An 11660-nucleotide genomic window follows, 5' to 3' on the forward strand; every position below is an offset into this window, starting at 1 on the left:
GCTCCATCACCCATACCAGGACAGAGGACACATTACCCCTTTGACTATGTCATGGAGATGGTGAAGGATTACTTTACCTCTTTGCTGGTTAAGGATAAGGAGGGTCCTTTCCAACCTCTTTTAAGAATATCAGATTTACTCCCAAATGAAGGAGGTCCCTGTTACGGTCCTGGGCCTTGCCCCGGGACCTCCACTTACCACGCGGCCAGCCTGGCTGCAAGGATGCCTTCCCCCCGGCCTCCAAGGCCGAAGACGTGGCCCTCCGCGGCATTCTCCCTGCAGGGGAGACGCCAGTGCTGATTCCCGGCTGGCCCCGCCTCCTAGGCGGGCATGTGCTAGGGTTCCCTCTTAAAGGGGCCAGCGCGGGAAAACACAGGAACAGCCCCTGATGATGTCAGACGCTGCCGGGCCATTTAAACCCGTCAGCTGCAGCAGTTCAGGGCCTTGCAACGAGGTTCCACAGTCTTCTGTGTCTTTAGTTGCTGCTTGGACTTCAGTTCGCCTCTGCTGACTCTTGAATCCTGGCTTCTGACCCTGCTTTGTCTCCTGACCACATCTCCGGCTTCCGCTCCTGGTTTGGTTTGTTCTCTGACCTCTGGCTTTGACCCGGCTCCGTCCCATGACTCCGTCTTCGGCTGACGTCCCTGGCTTTGGTTTGGATATCAGACTTCTGGCTTCTGACCCGGCTTTGCTCTTGACTCCGACTTTGGCTTCTTCCATCATCTCAGGTATCCGGTACTTGCTGGCTCAGAGGATTCGCCCAAGTCCCAGCGGCTCAGGCTCTCACGGGCTCCTCCCGAGGGAGCCGTGGGCTTCCGAGGGTGAAGACTCTTCTCTACCTGGGACCAGCCGTCCTTCATCCATCTCTTCGGCCGCCGTCCGGACCCTTGGTCGCATTGGGTCCCACCTAAGTCCAAGAGGTCTGGGTCCTTACGGGCTCCTCCTGGGGGGACCGCGGACTTCCAGTGGTGAATCCTCTGCCGAGTGTCTTCAGTGCTGCCTCCCGGCTGAGACGCTCGCTGTAGGCCTCTGCAGCTTACCATCCACTGTTTCAGCCGGCCCAAGGGTCCACAACCATAACAGTCCCAGTATCATCAGTTCATACCGATATGTCATCAGAACCCTGGTGTGATGGTTCTAGCCCCTGGCATTCCCTTGCAGCAAAGTCTAACCAGTCGGAGGATGTATATCAGGAATATATCCCTCTGAGGCATCCAAGAGCCCCTCTTTAGTCACCTTCTTCATTACTGGGCTCTTGTCGATCCCTCACCTCCAGGCTCTGATGAGGGATCAACATGATCCCTTCTGACCCCCCTTCCAGAGCCTCCAGAACACTTGTCACTATTGGAAGACCTTTCCTAATCCAAATTTTTGAACAAGTTGGGGAAAACATAAGGACAAAAAGGTGCAGAGACAGCAGTTGTCCTGGTTAATGACATCCTGCAAAAATTGCAAACAAGAATGTGGGAAAATCCTATTTCCTGTGCCACAGTTGCAAATATAGAATGCAAAAATCTCCAGGGTTTGAACTAGTGCAATTACCCCATCAATCAGATGTAGTATAATCGGCTCTTGAAAGAGCAAATAAAACAAGGATATACTTGAATACTCCACCAGTTAAGGATCCTAGGTTACTGGATAATTTCAGTAAAAAGGTATTACAAAGTTTCATTCTTAGAGGACAACTTTCATACGGTGCGCGGGCTCACTTGCACATGCGTATGCTGGCTCATGCTAATAGACGTGGCCATTTTAGAACATTCACACGTATATGTGTGCATGTCATAACATAGGCTGTACGCATGTACATGTGTGTGCAATTTTATATGGACATGTGCAAATTCCGCCTCTACCATGTAAATGGGGGGATTTTGGTAGATATGTGCACTGACAAAATTACCAGTTTCCACAGTTTGTTACCAGTTTGACCAGTTAAAAGATAGGACTCCCTAACACCCCAGTTATTAAGCCACCCATTTATCCTTTTAGCCCCATTCCTTAAATCCTTGCTAAATAGTCACTTTTTTTGGTTTTATTAGTTACATGACATCCATAGCAGAAGTAAAGTTACGTGGATGGAGACCTTGGTGCGCACTGGTGTGCATAAATACTTACATGCTGGTTTCATTCATATTTCCTGGAATGCCCATGCCCTGCCCATTATTTATAAAAAAAAAAAAATTGTGTGCATACTGTTGCATTCGTGCCTGTTCTAGCCCTTGCTCCACCCTCTCTACCTTGGTGGCGACTCTCTTCAGATCTGACGGACAGATGCTGCCGCGGCTTCTCCTCACTGCTTCTCCCAGGAATCCCCGGGCTGGACTGACGCTGCGGGTCCGCCATGTTCCTGATGATGTAAGGGCGTGCATGCTCCAGAGTTTGTACCGGCAAGGGCGCGAACCTCGGGGGCGTCCCCCCATAGTGACGTCATCCGCTTCCAATTTACAAGGTCTTTGCTTGCAACTACGAATCTAGTTAGCAAGGGGAATTCTTTCTCCGCTGCTCTGCCTCCACCACCTTACCAGGGGTACCCGCTCCTCGGGGGCCCCGCTCTCTCTTCTTGATTTCAGATTGCTAAGACGGGATCTGGTACTTGCTCCTCGAGGGCCTACGTCCCTGAATGCTCAGAAGACTCCTTACTGCCTGGAAGCGATCGCAGACGTGAACACTGTGAGTTCTATTACAGATAGGAACCAGTACTCGCTCCATGAGGGCCCATGTTCCTAAAACCCTTCACCGACTCTCTTCTGTCTCAGAAGCTATCGTATACCTATATCTGGTACAATACTATTTCATTTTGCAGATAGGAACCTGTACTCGCTCCACGAGGGCCTATGTTCCTAAAACCCTCCAAAAACTCTCTTCTATTCCAGAAGCCATCTCATACATAGATATTGTGAGTTCTTATTCCAGACTGCATATAGGAACCATTACTCGCCTACAGCTCCTGTTCCTGAATATACTGAAGACTCTCTGTTGCATAGAAGCCATTACAGATATCTACAATTGTGAGTGTATCATCTACTACTGGTTATGTATTCAGCATACCCTGTCTACTCACTATCTATATTCTCTCTCTACAGCTCAGCAACCCAGAGATCGCAATTCTAGTATCTGAGGGACTTCAGCCCTGCCGTGCACATCAGCTCACTACTGCCACCTCTGGTGGTTCTACTTCCTGTCTAATAAAGAACTATCTGTGTTTGTCTCCATATTCCAGCCTAGCCGGTGGTCAGGATATCCTCCTGGGGGCGCTGTCATCTGCCATCGGCCCAAGGATTCACCAATTTACATTAAAGTGTTCATTCCTTACACTACTAGAGCGGTATCATAACAGACTGTCACTCTGTGGGGAGCCAACCCACAACAGATCACTAACTCCATCTACAGAGAACAATGGACTGCTGGCTACTCTCCTCGGGGGAGCAGATTCCATAACAGATTGCTACTCCTCCTATCTGGAGGAACAGATCTACATCAGGTTGCTAACTCCTCTCCTCTGGAGGAGCTGATTTCTAACAGTCTGCTAACTCCTCCCCTCTGGGGAAGCAGATCTATAACAGATTGCTACTCCTCCCCTCGGGAGGAGCTAATCGATAACAGATTGCTAGCAGCTCCCCTCTGAGGGAGCAGATCCATAACACATACCAGGAGATATCTGTGTACTCGGCATGCTTTTTAAAATCCATATGGTGCACACCAGCTTGATTTCTGTGCATATCTCACGGCTTCAGCGGTAGGGCTTTTAAAATTTGCCTTTTACTTCTCAGATCTCTGCACACCAGTTCTGCATGGTTCAATACTTCCACCTGGTGAAGGCAGAATCGCACACCTTCAGCCATTCTTGGATATAGCAGAGTCTATACACTATCTTATTTGATCCATCTATGAGGCATTCCATACTATGGCACACACCTCAACGGCATCCATCGGAGCATGCAGCATGGCTTAGTTGAGAGCCAGTAGCCTATGCAATGACTTTCATGACAAGTTTATGGACATCCCCTGCCTGAGGAATCGCCTTTTCAGTGAAAAGGTCAGATAAACAGTTGCTGAAATAAAGGAACCGCATATGGCTGTCCAGTCCCTCTTTACAGGACAAGAACAGTATTCTGCAAGGCATGCTTATTACGCTTTTAAAAGACCATATTTTCTGAGGTGCCCCTTTCAGTAATTCCAGATATTGGATGATGCCTCTACTTCTGCAACAGCAACAACTCTGACTCGTGTTCAACAGCATGAGCGCCATCAACCAAAAACAATGCAATAAGTCCAACCAAAGTCTAGGCCCCTTCCAGTATGGTGGAGAATCCATCAGTACCTGAAGATTACCAAAGATCATTGGATTATAAAGATTGTGGAGTTTGGATACCACTTGCATTTCTCCCAGCTTCAGATGCTTCCTCGTCACTCAGCCTTTAATCTGGATCTGTCTCACTCGACACAACTCTGCCTGGAGGTGGAGACTCTCCTCTAATAAAGGGTGCTAGAACTGATTCTTCTCTATCACCATAGCCAAAGCTTCTACTCTTGCTACTTCCTTATTTCTAAGAAATCTGGGGGAGTTGTTCCACTGGAGTCTTTTTATTGCATTTCAACTAAGAATTACTTCTGAAAAAATTCCGCACACCAAGCGGAAGGTGAAGGTGAGAGATAATTTATCAGAAATGGAGTTTGGATCGATGGGTCAGCAGAGGATCAACAGCTTTCTCATCTCCACACCTCAGACGCTGGAGGCGAGGGCCACTAAGAGGGAGGACCAGGAGCTTGGGTCCCCCTCTTTGGCCGAAGAAATTTCGCTTAGCCTGGGAGCGCCAGATACGCCCTCCCCACCCTGTGGTTTGGACGTGGTGGGAGTGGAGGAGCCATCTGAGACCCCTGAGAGGAATGGACCTGGCCCCAGATCATTGGGCATGGAGGGGGAGGACTTGGCCTTCCTGTGCGCAGCACCGGAGGAGGGGAGAGAGCCGGTCGCAAGATCACCGAGGGCAGCTTCGAAGCAAGCTTCAGGCTTTAGTTCATTCACCTTTTATGCAATTCTTCCACAACAGGTTGGTGCTCCACAGCCAAAGGTTTTACCAAAAGTAGTATCAACTTTCCATATTACTCAAACCATCATATTACTTATGTTCTTCTCAAGGCAACACGCATACGAAGGTAAGAAAGTCCTTCATACTTTAGACTGTAAAAGAGCCTTAGCTTATTACAAAAGAAGGACTCAGCCCTATCATCAGACTTCGCAACTATTTGTCTCTTATAATCCTAACAGACTGGGCGTAGCAGGGGCCAAGCATACATTATCCAACTAGCTAGTAGATTGCATTGCGCACTACTATACCCTAGCAGGCCTACAAATTACAGACACCATCAAGGCTCATCATGTTAGAACCATGGCTGCATCAGTGGCTCATCTGTGAGCTATGCCTCTCAAAGACATCTGCAAAGCTGCAACTTGGTCATCAGTATATACCTTTGCGTCCCATTACTGTCTAGACAATTCAGCCCTACTTGATAACGGAGAAAGCAAGTTGCTTTACCGTAAACCGTGTTTTTCATAGACAGCATAGACAGCAGGATGAATTAGCCAAGCTAAATACCCGCCTGCTTCCCTGGAAAGTGGACTACTCAGATTTAGCTCTAAAACTGACTGAGGGGGCTCACAAGGCAAAACCCATGTGGGAACTCCTGCACGCTAACTGAGAGTGTTCCATTTGGTGCCTCCAGCTGACGTCATCCACATGCCATGGCTAATTCATCCTGCTGTCTATGGAGAGCACTATTTACAGTAAGCAAACCTGCTTTATTCAGATGTTAAAAAAAACAAACAAAAAACATTTAACATGGGATGCAGTAAGCTAATAGACAACAAATAAAACATGAGTTAAAAAAGTGCATTAAATGGATAAAATGTACTAAAAAACAGGCCAATACAGAACAGTGCGCTCGGCTGAGTGCACTGCTTAGCCCCGTTTGGCCGCATGTTTTTGACGCGCTATTATTACCCCTATAAGGTAATATCCCTGGGAAAACGCGCAGCCAACCCCCCCCCCCCCCCCCCAAACTAATTGCGCTCATCACATGCAAATACGATATTAAGTCGAGGCCCCAAAATTTAAAAAAAAAAAAAAAAATCTGCCCACGGTCCACAGGTTGGAAAACAGATGCTCAATTTTGCCGGCGTCTGTTTTCCGAACCTGTGGCTGTCAGCGGGTTTGACAACCGATGCCGGTAAAATTAAGTGTTGGTTGTCAAACCCGCTGACAGCTGCTGCTTCCGCTAATAAGGAGGCGCTAGGGACGCGCTAGTGTCCCTAGCGCCTCCTTATTAGTGTGGGCCCTAATTTAAATAAATAATTGCGCGCCCAGGAGAGGTGCCTGGATGCGCTTCGGGAGAGCGGGCGCTCGCCTCATAGCGCCGGCGCTCCTGCGGAGTTTACTGAATTGGCCTGAAAATGAGTAAAGTGAAAATCAGTGCTTAAAATGCAGTAAAAACAGGCAGCTGCAGTAATGAAATGAAACATCAGAGCAGAGTCGAAGGTTTTGCTTGTGATTTGTTTTTATTTTTACTGCCGAAGGGATTATCTACAAACTCCATTTTCACTTATGGCTTAATGTGTGAGAGATGTAAAAATATTAAAATGGATAGATAATGCATAGGCAAAAAGAAGCTGTTGTGGCACGCTGTGAGTCCGCAGGGCTTGAAGGCAGAACTGTGCTGGGATTTAGAACGGATGGCACACCCTTGGGAATAGCTGCTAAAACAATCTTTCTTCATACATTTAGAAGCATGGTCAACTCAGCAGTCGTGTTTTACATAAAATTGCTGGTTCCAAGCATAAATACATGCGGAATAGGCAAGGAAAGTTATATAAAAGTGTAACATTTTCTCACTAGCAAATTTCCTTTGCTTATCTACTTGCAAACCTACAGGAATACTTGTAATTTTAAAGTAATGGTGCTTTTTTTAAATTCTACTAAAAATGTATTAAACTACATGTAGCCCCTCTTCAGGTGTGGACTTGGAAGGCAGGGTCATACGGCATCCCAGGGCTAACTCTTCTCACATGTCCCGTAGCCCCAGAATATCAAGGGGATGGGGTGGAGGGAAGGAATTCTCCTCCAAAACCCAAGGTGTGAGAGCGACTCTATTTCTCTCTTGGGAGGGATGTGAGTGCCAACAAAATACTTTGGAAGCTCAGGTTGGGTGTCTAAACAGAACTTCACTGCAGCAATTCTTCAAAAGCAAGACGTGGCACTATACGCACTTTGTTTATGAAAACTTGTTTGAACATACAGCATTGGATGATGATTTTATCATCCGCAGCGGTTAACGTCTGTTTAGTGTACATACCTCCAGGCATTATGGAGCAGAGCTGCTCGCCTAATTTTTGAGCAACTGTTGAGAACAAATGCTGACCTAAATAATACCATTTTATTAGGAGATTTTAATGTGCATGTTAACTAGTGTCCCTTATCTCTTACATGTGCCTCTTTTTCCTGGACATCATGGAAAGCTTAGGTTGTTCACAGTATCAGCAAGCCCAACTCATTCTGGTGGAAACATTCTTGATCTAGCTTTTATTAATTCCTCTCTGGCTGTATCTCTGAATTACTTCTAGTTGGCTGATTCAGTACCATGGTCTGATCGTTTTTTTTTTACTGAGAACTTCTCTATGCCTAAACAAAACAGTAGTGACAAGTAAGAAATATGATAATTTACTATACACATGAGGGAGGATTGACTCTGAGAACGTTTAACTCTGCTTTAGAGCATGATTTGGACCTGACCTCTGGTTCTGATAGTGAATCAGCTCTATTAACATGGGATAAAACCATAAGACTTAAACCTTTACTGTTTCAGGATGATTTTAGACTTGTACTCCAAGCACTTATCCTTTCAGGATTAGATTATTGTAATTCCTTATATAATGGCCTTCCAGATTCAACACTTTGTCCGCTTCACCTTATCCAAAATTCTGCCGCTCGACTCCTAACTGGTTCCAGACTTAAAGATCACATAACCCCTGTTTTGCTAAATCTTCACTGGTTACCCATCAAATAATGAATCCACTATAAAATCTTAATTTAAATATTCAATTTAATCCATAACCCATCGGCTATCTGGCTATATACAACCCTTCGTTTATATCAACTCCGGCGTCACTTACGGTCATTAGACAAAAACCTCCTTGAGGTTCCAACAGTTAAAATTGCAAGACTAGAAATGACCAGGAAACGTGCTCTCTCAGTGGCAGGTCCTCTGCTTTGGAATTCCCTCTCTTAGAACCATATCTAATCCAAAGGAATTTAAGAAAAAATTGAAAAAACATATCTCTGTTGCATGGCTTTCATTTTAACTTATACAGACTAATATCACCATCCCACCTATGCTAATTTTCTTCTGTATTACGTTGTTTTTATTTGCCTTGTTTAACACATTAATTTTATTTAAATGTATTTTATTTTGAATGCCTATGTTTTTATCTTCTGAATTATGTATGTGCTATCCAATTTGTAAACCGCTTAGACCATGCTATGTATAAGCGGTATATAAGAAACTTTTAAATAAAAATAAATAAATAAATACATGACCATTCTGGACAAGATTTTCATGTTAAGAGGTGCAAATATCCCAGAACTCAAAGCTGGCTCACCCAAGAGCTCAGATCAAGAGAGACATTATGAAAGGCAATGGCAGATAAATAGATTTTCAGACAACCTAGTTGTATTTAGTAGTTTTTTGAAACAGTATCAGCAACAAACTGAGGAAGCAAAAAAGCATTTTTTTCATCATTAATCTGAAGATATTGTTTAATATTGTAAAAAATTTGACAACTGGACTGCAAAATCATGAATGACACAATAAGGCTGATTTGCAATTTTTAGCTGTGAAGTTAGCTAAAAGTTCTGCTTCACTAGTTAGTCCCACCACTCTGGAAATGAGGAACCAGAGGGAAATAGCATCTTCTTTTATGGAGGTATCCGATGCTATTATGACTATGAATGCAGCTGTCTGCTCAATATTTGTAAGGGGAGTGCATTGAAGAGGGCTAGAGAGAGCATTGCCCCTTCAATTAACCACTTGATTAATTTATCATTATTGAAAAAATATCCCTGCGGCACTTAAATCAGCTGCTGTTCGACCACTCCTCAAAAAACCTGGTCTCGACCAGGGTGATCTGGCAAACTATAGACCTATCTCCTCCTTGCCATTTTTGACAAAGATTCTTGAGTCTGTAGTGTTGACCAGTTGGAAGATTTTGTGGAGGACCGTATGGTACTGAATCAGTTCCAAAACAGCTTTAGAAAATCTCTGTAAATATTGAAATCTTGCTGGTTTCCCTGGTCGATGCAATCAAACATGGTTTTGGATCAGGAGCAGAGCTACCTTCTCATAATGTTGGATTTATCAGCTGCTTTTGATACGGTTGAGTACCAGGTCCTTCTGGGTCTGGGTATTGGTGGCCGTGTTTTAGACTGGTTTAGATCATACATTACTGAGAGGAAACAACAAGCCTGCATTAATGAAACTCATTCAAGATGGTTTCCTGTGCCCTCAGGAATTCCACAGGGGTCAGCCTTATTGGTTTTATTATTTAACATCTACCTAGCCCCCATCTGTCCGAATTTTGGATGACCTGTATGAGGGCTTCCGAATTTATGTGGATGATGTACAATTTTATGTGCAAGTGAATGGGCCCTGGGGAGAAATGCAGGCTAAGATTTTGGATATTTTGGCCATAATTCGCTCAATAGAGATTGTGCTTTTACATCATCGTCCATCTGTACCCCATCTACTATTAATGTCCATTGATGGAAACACGATAAAGTATGTTGATCAGGTAAAAAGTCTAGGAGTTATTATTGACTCCAAATTGTCATTCATCCCGCAAACTAGAGCAGTAGTTAAAGCAAGTTTTTTATAAATTAAGACTGCTATGGCCTCTGAAGATTCCTGTTGCAGTCTACAGACTTTCGATTTGTAGTTCAGGTGTTAATAACACCTTTGACTACTGTAACATCTTATTCTTAGGCCTCCTTTCTTATGTCATTAAGACCCTGCAGCTTCTGTAGAATGCTCTGTTCATCTTATTCCTGGTCTTTCAATTAAGGTTCATATTGCTCCTGTTCTGGTAAGCCTATACTGGCTTCTGGTTGCTTTTAGAATCAAATTTAAGACTACCTGTTTGGTCCACAGTCTAAAAGCTCATACAATAACATCTTGGGTTTCCAACATGATTAAGTTTTACTGTCCATCTAGATCTTTGAGTTTATCACAAAGAGTACTCCTTGATGTACCTTCTTTTAAGGAGGTTCTTCTACATGAAATTCGAAAGACTGCATTTTCAGTTGTAGGTTTAGACCTCTGGAACAGTTTACCAGATAAGCTGGGATCTGTGACCTGTCTCAAAGTGTTTAAGAAATTTACTAATAACCTTACTTTTTTGAGCAAGCCTACTGTTGACATGTTTTATTTTGCTCTCTGATTAAGCATGCCAGAGACTATGGATATCTTTTTTTCTTTAATTGTGCTGATTGTTTCTGACCTGATGTCCAGATGTTGTCATAAGATGGGATTGATTGGATGTTAGTCGTATTGTGAGTTATCATCCTAAGACTAGTGATGCTTATTTTGTTTTATTATGTTTATTTAACTATGTTTTATTCTGTGTGTTTTGTTGTGAGCTGCCCCAGGAAGGGGTGGCATATAAATAAACTTTAACCATAACCTTAACCAGTTCTTGACACAACAGTTTGTTTCTCAGTGTTTACAGTACTTTCCTTATCTGAGCAAGTGACCCTCAATAGATGGGCCAGGAAAAAGCAAATTTGGGGTCTCCCAAGTTGTTAAAAAAGGTCTTACTCACAGTTCTCATTTTCCAGATGGCACGCGATTGTTTCCAATGAAAGGTCCAGATAGCAGGACAATAAACTAATTTTCCCCACTCTAGGGAAGGAAAAGTAGCAGCAAAATTCCTCCTGATGGATCCACCAAAACAAAGTCCTTACACAAATTTCCCAAAACTGGAATTCGCTTTGCAGCAGGTCACCACCCATGGGAGGTGAGGTAGGTTGACCCCACCAGGAGAGAGGGACTGTCAGTATTGAACATATCCACAATGTAATTCAGCTTGCGCCTACATGCACGATATTCAATAAGGGGTAGATTTTCAAATACCGCGAATAGGCGTACTTTTGCTGGCGCATCAGGCGCAAGCAAAAGTACGCGGGATTTTAGTAGATACGCGCGGAGCCGCGCGGAGCCGCTAAAATCCTGGATCGGCACGCGCAAGGCTATTGATTTTGTATAGCCGGCGCGCGCCGAGCCGCGCAGCCTACCCCCGTTCCCTCCGAGGCCGCTCCGAAATCGGAGCGGCCTCGGAGGGAATCCTCTAATGCCCTCCCCTCACCTTCCCCTCCCTTCCTCTACCTAACCCATCCGCCCGGCCCTGTCTAAGCCCCCCCCTTACCTTTGTCGGGGGATTTACGCCTCCCGGAGGGAGACGTAAATCCCCGCGCGCCAGCGGGCCTCTTGCACGCCGGGACGCAACCTGGGGGCAGGTACGGAGGGCGCGGTCACGCCCCCGGACCGCCCCGGGCCGTAACCACGCCCCCGGGCCCGCCCCCGGAACGCTCCGGATACGCCCCGAAAACGCCGCG

The sequence above is a fragment of the Rhinatrema bivittatum genome, chromosome 7, assembly GCF_901001135.1.
Source record: "Rhinatrema bivittatum chromosome 7, aRhiBiv1.1, whole genome shotgun sequence".
Classification (NCBI taxonomy): Eukaryota; Metazoa; Chordata; class Amphibia; order Gymnophiona; family Rhinatrematidae; genus Rhinatrema; species Rhinatrema bivittatum.